The 9,205-nt window shown below is 38.7% G+C and overlaps 1 protein-coding gene and 1 pseudogene across 2 annotated transcripts in view; one reads left to right on the top strand and one right to left on the bottom strand.

The window, feature by feature from the left end:
• The window catches only part of LOC111146505, a 21,270-nt pseudogene extending 12,139 nt beyond the window's left edge, over positions 1–9,131 (bottom strand).
• LOC111146529 (WW domain containing E3 ubiquitin protein ligase 1) overlaps positions 8,925–9,205 on the top strand; it is a 115,162-nt gene continuing 114,881 nt past the window's right edge. For both annotated transcript variants that reach the window (XM_022502089.1, XM_022502088.1), the window contains exon 1: positions 8,925–9,132. The gene's annotated coding sequence lies outside the window, so the exon portion shown is untranslated. The remainder of the gene's footprint in view (positions 9,133–9,205) is intronic.

Below are 9,205 nucleotides of genomic sequence, written 5' to 3'. Positions count from 1 at the left end.
TCCACTCTTGTCTCTCTCTTTAAAATGAATAAATAAATCTTTTAGAAAAATTCATATAATCCATTGCAATGCAGAAAAAAAAAAGAAAAAGAAACAAGAAGAGATGGTATAAAAATAAAAGAAGTTTTAAAAGACATAAATGTAAAGCCGATGGTATCAATAATCATTACATTTAAATGGTTTGAACACTTCAATTAGAAGGCAGAGATTGTCCTGATTGGATAAAGAAATCAAGTTTCAACCAATGCTGTCTACAACAAAACTACTTTGAAATATAAAGATATAGATACATTAAAGGTAAAATATGGAAAAAGATATTACTCAAACACTAATCATAAGAAACCTGAAGTGGATAAATCAATATTATTATTAATTCAAAACAAATAATACTAACAGATTATGAAGGAAATTTTGTAATGATAAAGAAGAAAAAATAATCCTAGATATATATACATCTAATAACAGACCTTTAAAACACATGAATAACTAATAGAACACAAAGGCAAAAATGGTGTTTCCACAATTACAGCGAGAGATTTCAATATTCCTCTTAATAATTGATAATAGCAAGTAGATGAAATTCACGAAAGCTTTAGAAAGCTTGAAAAATATTATCATTCAACTTGACCTAATAACCATGTATAGAACAATTTTCATTCTCCCCAACAACAGCAGAAAATATACTATTCATGTGCAAATGAAAAATTCACTGAGAAGCTGAGGGATAAAACAAGTATCAATAATTTAAAAAGACAAAAATAATAGAGCACGTTCTCTGACCATAATAGAATTAAATTAGAAAATAATGACAAAAAGATATCTGGTAAGTTCCCAAATATTTGAAAATTATGCAACATACCTCCTAATACTTCATGGGTCAAAGAAGGAATCACATAAAATATAGGAAAATATTTAGGACAAACAAAAATAAAATATATCAAAATTTGGGGGATTAAGCTAAAACAGTGTACAGAAGGAAATTTATGCTCTACATGCTAATGCTAGAAAAGAATTAAGGTCCCATGGTGCCTGGTTGGCTTAGTCAGAAGAGCATGCAACACTTGATCTCAGGGTCATGAGTTTGAACCTCATGTTAGGGGTAGAGATTACTAAAAAAATAAATAAAAACTTTAAAAAGGGGGGGGAGGGGCACCTGGGTGGCTCAGTGGGTTAAAGCCTCTGCCTTCGGCTCAGGTCAGGATCCCAGGGTGCTGGGATCAAGCCCTGCATCGGGCTCTCTGCTCAGCAGGGACACTGCTTCCTCCTCTCTCTCTCTCTCTCTACCTGCTTGTGATCTCTGTCTGTCAAATAAATAAATAAAATCTTTAAAAAAAAGAAAAGGTAAGTTCCCAGGACAAATGTACACTTTAAAAGAAAGAGCAAATAAACCCCAAATAAGTCTAAATATGGCAATAAAAAAGATGAAAGCTAAAACAAATGAAACAGAAAATGGACAAATTAATGAAACCAAAGCTTTGTTTTGTTTTAGAGATCAGTCAAACCGAAAGACCTTTATCTAAACTGGTAAAGTAAAAAAGAAGACACAAAATACCAATATTAGGAATAAAAGATAAGAGACTGCTATATTCCTACAAATATGAAAGAATAATACAGTAATATTATGAAAAATTTTAGGTCAACAAGCTGACAACTTAAATGAAATAGAAAAATATCTTGAAAGACACAAAATACCAAGACCAGTACAAGAAGATATGAAAATTTGAATTGTATTTTATCTACAAACAAAGTAAATTCATAATTAAAACTCTCACGGAAAGAAAACTCCTGCCCCAGATAGCTTCACCGGTAAAATCTCTCGAACACTTAAGAAATAAATAATAAAAATCTTACACAATTTCTTTCAAAATTAGATAAGGAGTCTACATTCCCAAGCTTATTTTATTAGGCCAGCCTTACCCTGATAACAAACCTAGACAAAGACATAACAAAAAAAACTACACCAATATGTTTAATGAACTTAGATTGCTTAAAATCTTTTAAAGTTTAGCAAATAAAACCTAGCAACAAATAAAATGTCTAATACACCATGGTCAAGGTAGTTTATTTCAAGAATGTAAGGTTGTTTTAACATTTGAAAAATCAATCAACTTAACCCATCATATCAAGATGGGTTCATACTAGGATGAATCCATCAATAGTTCATCTCAACAGATGCTCCCTCCTAAAGCATATGATAAAACTTAACACTCATTCATCATAAGAACTCTCAGCAAACAGGCAAAGAAGGGAACTTCCTCAACCTGGTAAGGGCATATAAAAATAAATAAATAAATAAATAAATAAATAAATAAATATCTATGGATAACATAATACTTACTGGTAAAACACTGAATGATTTTCTTAAAGTCAGGGCAAAGGCAAGGATGTCCTTTCTCACCATTTCTGTTCAGCACCCTGCTGGATGTGCTACTCAGTGCAATAAAAGCAAGAAAAGAAAATAAAAGCATACAGAATGGGGGCACCTGGGTGGCTCAGTGGGCTAAAGCCTTGGGCTTCAGCTCAGGTTATGATCCCAGCGTCCTGGGATCAAGTCCCACATCCGGCTCCTTGCTCAGCAGGGAGCCTGCTTCTCCCTCTGCCTCTGACTGCCACTCTGCCTGTGCTCACTCACTCTGACAAATAAATAAACAAAATCTTTTTAAAAAAATAACAGTTATAACGCATCAAAAGCGTGAAATACGTAAGGATAAGTGTATGCAATACCAATACTATAAAAAATACAAAATATTGCTAAGAGAATTTAGAGGCCATCTAAATAAACTGAGATCTATGTCTGGGGATTGGAAGACTAACTATTGTTAAGAGGTCAATTCTTCCTAAATTAATCTACATATTCACAATCCCAAGCAAACCCCTCAAGGTATGTTTAAAAAAAAATTAATAAGTTAACTAACAATCATACAGAAATGCAAAGAACCTGGAAGAGTCAAAATTATTGTGAGAAAAAAGAACAAACTTGGACTATTTATACTTCCTGACTTTCAAGACATTCTAAAAATTACAGTTAATCAATATAGTGTGATACTTGCATAGACAGACATATAGTTAAATGAAATGGAGTAGAGTCCTGAAATAGACATTGAATTTTTACTAAATTTGGCAAAGTTGTTCAATGAGGAAAGAATTATCTTTTCAATAAATGGTGTTAAAACCGTGTATCTATTTGGAAAAGAACTAATATTGACTCTTACCTCACACCATATGCAACAATTGATCTTAAATGTATTATAGACTCAAAAATAAAAGCTCAAAGTATAAAATTCAAGAAGAAAGATTAAAAAATCTTCATTATCCTGGAGTGGGTAAAATTTCTTAAATATGTCATAGAAAACATAAACCACAAAACAAACAACTGATAAATTAAAAACATCTATTCTTTAAAAGACATTGTTAACAAATGAAAATGCAAGTTTATCTGTTTCTGTGTAAAAAATTTTTCAAAAAATAGTGGCTGAAAACAGAAATAAACTATTATCTCTCACAGTGTTTGTGGATCAAGAGTCTGTGACTTGTGTGGCTGGCCATTTCGGGCTTAGAGTGTCACATGAGATTGCAGTTGTGACATGAGAAGGCAAGTTGCTCTTAGCTGTTTATCAACAGGCCTTAGTTCCTCTCTGCATGGGTCTTTCAAAATACTGGCTTTCTCTAGATCAAGCACTCCAGGAGGGCAAGATTGATGCTGCAATCTCTTTTATGACCTAGCCTCAGAAGTTACATATCATCATCCCAAGGAGGGGAGGGGGCTCTACAAGAGTATTGATACCAGGGCCAGGATCAATGAAGTTCATCTTGGATAGGCATATAGTTTATATGTGTTTGTATATGTAGTAGACCACCATAGTAAGACACAATCTGGGAGAAAAGATTTTACACATACATACCTCATGAAGGATTGGTATATAGAATTATACGTAGGATAGACAAAAACAATTTGAAATGGGGAAATGATTTGAACAGACACTTCACAAGAGAAAATATACAAATGATCCATAAGTAAATGAAAAGATGCTAAACATCATTAGTTATCAGGGAAATACAAGAGAAAACACAATGACACAATGACCAATACACAGCCACTGATGGCTAAGATCAGAAAGGACTAACATTACCAAGTGTTACAGAGGAAATGGAACAACTAGAACATACATTGCTGGTAAGAATGTAAAATGGTACAACCACTTTGGAAAGCAGGTTGGCAATTTCTTATAAGGCTAAATATGTACTTTCCATGACCCAGCAATTCTACTCCTAGGCATTATTTACCCAAGAAAAAGAAAACGTATGTCAACACAAAGACTTTTAACCACATGGTCATGGAATCTTTAGTCATAATAACCAAAAATAGGAAACAAACAAAATGTCCATGAATAGAACAAACATTTTAAAAATTTGGCAAATCCATACAATAGAATAGTAGTAAACAGTAAAGAAGGAACATTGCTACACACAACAATATGAACAAATCTCTAAAATATGCCTAACTAAAGAAGCAAGACACAGAAAAGTACATAGTAAATTATTTCATTTATACTAAATTCTTGAAAAAGTAAAATTATTATCCAGTGGCAGAAAGCCTAGGACTGGGGATAAAACAAGGTAAAGCAGCACCCAAATGAACAAAGGATATGAAGCAAACCCACCTCTTTCGTAAGTACATGTGAGAAAGGGAAATTTTAAGGTGCAGGGAAAGCAAGTTAGTGTGAGGTTTCTCACCTTTGGCACTATATTGCCATTTGAGTCTGATAATTCTTCATTGCTGCAGGGGTGTGTGGGGTGTGTGTGTGTGTGTGTGTGTGTGTGTGTGTGTGTGCACTGTCTTATGCACTGAAAGAAATGTAGCACTCTCTGGTTTCTACCCACAAGATGGCAATGGAAATCTCTGCCCCCACCTCCCCATCAGTTGTGACAATCAAAAATATCTTATAATATTACCAAATGTCCCCTGGCATGCAAAATTGTCCCCAGTTGAAAACCACTGGGTTAGTGTGTTTGTTATCTATTGCTGTGTAACAAATTATCCCCCAAATTTGGTGGATCAAAACAATAAACATTTATTATCTGACAGTTACTATGGGGAAGATATTTGCGAGTGACTTAGTTGGGGGATCTGGTTCAACTTTTCTAATGGGGTTGAAATCAAAATGTCTGCATCATCTAAATGCCAGACTGGGGCTGGAGAAACTGCTTCCAAGATCACTCAATCACATGGAGATTGGCAGGAGGCTCAGATCTTTGCTGTTATTTGGCAGGATATTCTGTTCCTTGCCCTGTGGGCATCTGATAAAGTTACCTGACGTGTCCTCATGACATGGTAACTGCCTTCCCCAGAGCAAGTGATTCGAGAGAGAGTAGGGAGGAGCCACAATACCTTTTTAAGATCTTCTCTTGGAAGTGACAGTCTGTCACTTCTGCTATATTGTACACATTTGAAGCAAGTCACTAAGTACAACTTACATTCACTTGGGAGGGAATTAGTCTCTACTTTTTAAAGGAGGGAATATGAATAAATATGTAGACATATTTTAGAATATGTGGAGAAGGATTCTTTAACAAACAAGCTGGGGAAGATCACAGACTACTTAGAGAAAATAAAAAATAGATCATCATTCCAAATGAATCTGAAAGGATTAAATTGTTTAATGAAAAAGGTGAAATCACCAAATAAATAGAAAAAAAATAAAGACAGATAATGATATGATCTCAGGATGAGAAAGGACTTGTAAAGCATAAAATAACAGAAGACAACAAAAATGGAAAAGGCCAATCATTTCATCTGGGATCAATATATTATATATAAGTTGCCTTTTTATTTATTTATTTATTTTATTATTTTATTTATTTATTTTTTATTTTATTTATTTATTTTTTTTAAAGATTTTATTTATTTATTTGACAGATAGAGATCACAAGTAGGCAGAGCAGCAGGCAGAGAGAGAGGGGGAAGCAGGCTCCCTGCTGAGCAGAGAGCCCGATGTGGGGCTCAATCCCAGGACCCTGAGATCATGACCTGAGCCGAAGGCAGAGGCTTAACCCACTGAGCCACCCAGGCGCCCCTAAGTTGCCTTTTTTGACTACCCCAATAAAGAAACGAACAATGGACTAACAGTAGATACCATATTTGTACATATCAAAATATAACATGATGACCTGGGCACAGTAAAGGACAACATATACTCTCAAACAGTGCTGTAGGAAAATTGATAATAACAGTATAACAACAGTAATTTATTATGTGTCACGTAATTCTAGATATTTTATTTGTAGCAATTCATTTGCTTTTTGCTTCAACATCACGTGGTAGCATTATACTAATTTTCTGGTCGCAGCACTGTCAGATTAAGGAATTTGGCCAAATCTCATAGTTTGTAGGTGGCAGAACTGACTTATCTAATTGTTAGTAGGTTCAGTACCTCAGGCTTACTTTACTTTTAGGGTCCATGAAAATTTTTATATTTCTTTTAAAATCAGAAGGGAATGGCTGAAGAAAATGTTTTCATGTATAATATTAATATATTTGTTTTTATATCAGTGCAGTTATAAATATAATTTTTAATATTATTTTATGGAGGAAGAGGCTCACAAAGGTAAAGGAATCTGGGACCCATGAAAGTCTGAATGTGGCCTTCCTGAGTGGCAGAGCTGCATTTTGATACCAGGCAATGTGATACCAAAGCCTATGTTCTTTCTGGAAGGCAGCTTGCCAATATGTTTCGAAAGGGCTAAAATTTAAAAAAAAAAAAAAGAAAGGGCTAAAATTGTTCACACCTCTAATTACTTTAAAGGATTTAAACTCAAGATAACATGTAAGGACACAATGATTTAATAAAAAGATACTTATTTATAACAGTATTCATTTGAAACCAAAGAAATATTTAAAAATGAAAAGCTGGCTCAACAATGACCGTCAGTTTAGGGGCCTAGGTGGCTATTAGGAGCTTCTGAATGGAACTGAACTGCAGGGAAACTGAGGACACAGGGGACCTGAAAGTGAGCCGGAAGTGGAAGGAGGCCTGTAGGCATTTTGGAGATGGCGTGCAGATCTCTGCGGGGTATGTGTGTGTTCTATTTGAGAGTGGGCATGTTCTTGAATTCATTTTTAAAGGAAGGGGGCAAACAAAACAGTGAGGAGAGGGTTAGAGGAAACAGTATTCATTAAAACAGATCGGTGAACACAATCAGGGAACTCTGAAAAAAGTTCTGAAAGATGGAGGGATTGAGCATGCAAAAGTAAAGTGGCCTTGAAGATCATGTTACTCCTTCTCTTGAAAGTTCTGAAGAACCAGTGAAAGATTTTAAGCAGTGAAGCGACATACTCAGATGTGCATTTTTGAATAATCATAGTGGACATGATATGCATTGAACCCTGGTCTGAATTGAGTGTAGAAACTGATGGAACAGAGAGTAAGAGAACTTACATTCACTCAAGAGTTATTCAGGGGCACCTGGGTGGCTCAGGTTAAGCGTCTGCCTTTGGCTCAGGTCATGCTTCTAGAGGCCAGGGACGGAGCCCAGCATCCAGCTCCCTGCTGGGTGGGCAGTGTACTTCTGCCTATGCGTCCTTCCACTCCCTGTCCCCACTTCCACCCTCTCCACCCTCTATCCCTGCATCGCAACCCGCTCCACGACCCCAGCATCCCCACCCCCAGCTGCTGCTCATGCTTTTTCTCTCCCTCATGGTCACTCTTCCTCTCAAATAAATAAATAAAATCTTTTTAAAAAAGTTATTTATTTAATCTTACAATTATTCATGGGGTGTTGATGCTGTTCTTTGTATGCAATTCTTTCAAGAGCTTAGTTAGGATGGAGAAAGAATTAGAAAGGTTCTAAAGTCAAGGAAAAATTTAAGACAGAAAAGAATTAAAACATGATCGTGCTGAGGGGGCACAGGAGGTAGTGGACAGTAAAGAGGTTCGCTTTGGAGAGGAGCAGGGACACCCAGTCTTCGAGAGAGAAGGAAAACTAGTAAGCTTGGGTGTAGATGTAGGTAATTTGTGGGGCTTGGGTGAGGCAGTTGGGCTAAAATAGTAGAAAGCTGTGCTTGATGGCGTTTATTATTTCTGAAGTAGAAGACCAGGTCATCTGGTGAGTAATGTGGTCACCACTGATTTCTACCTGCAGTGTGGCCTTTCTTCTAAAAGCAACACACGGAACCAAAAATACTTCTAGAGACTAGTTGACTCGTTTGTATAAATGAGGATAATAGACCCTTTTTAATGGTATTGCCATGTGACTTGGTTGCACTGACACATGTACTTGTTTAGTATTAGTTTTAGCATTGTACTCATATAGGAGTAGAGGGAGTGAACGTTTTGATAACTAATAGAAATAAAATGGAAGTCTTCTGGCATGGCCATCTGTTAAACGCAGTATTTACTCTTGCAGTGGGTACTCAGATACTCAGGTTAAGGACTATTTATTCACAGCCCAATTTTGCTGTAAAGCATTCAAGAAAAGAACGCCAGTGCCCGAGGACTTTACTCGCGATCAGGTCATTCACGGGTTCTTCTCCGAACCAGAAAGTTAAGTCAGCAGGACCCACCTCCGGCTTAGAAATGCCTCTTCCCAAACCTCGGCCGCCGCCCCGCCCCTTCCACAGGTTTTGGCCCCGCCCCCCTCTCCCATTGGCTGGCCCTCCACCTCTCCTCGACCGCTCCGAAGACCCGGAGGAGCGGAGTTTTCTAAAAGCATCGTCGGGGCGCCCTCGCTGCGCATGCTCGCGGGAAGCCGGATTCCGGGTCCGGAGTTGGTTTTAGGCGGCCGCGGCAGAGCGCGCGGTACGGGGCGGGCGGGGAGGCGCGCGCTCGCGGCGCGGCGCCGTCGACGGGAGCACGCGGCGCGCTGCTGAGGAGGGAGGTGTGGGGTCCGCTGGGGGTGGCGCGTGGCCGGGGGGGGGGGGGGGGGGGGGTCGGGTGTCGCGGAGCGCAGCAAGCGGTTCCAAGTGGCTGCAGGCGGCCTGGGCTGCCGGGGCCGACGCCTGGGTGGCTGCTTCGCCGCCGCCGCGCCTGCTGCGAGATGGCGATCTTGGGCGCGGAAGGGTGAGGGCGCCCGCCGCTGGAGGAGGCGCCGCTGCTGTGGTCGCCCGACCGCCGGGAGCCGACAGCTTTGCGCATGGTAAGGACGCCGCGGGGCCGGGCGGGGGGGCGCGGGGCGCGGGGCGCGGGTGGGGTGGGGGCGCCGGCCCAGA

The sequence above is a fragment of the Enhydra lutris genome, unplaced genomic scaffold (genome assembly GCF_002288905.1).
Source record: "Enhydra lutris kenyoni isolate GAN:26980312 unplaced genomic scaffold, ASM228890v2 scaffoldscaffold14, whole genome shotgun sequence".
Taxonomy (NCBI): Eukaryota; Metazoa; Chordata; class Mammalia; order Carnivora; family Mustelidae; genus Enhydra; species Enhydra lutris.
The sequence above is the reverse complement of the archived record's forward strand: the minus strand, read 5'-3'. Positions and strand labels throughout refer to the sequence as shown.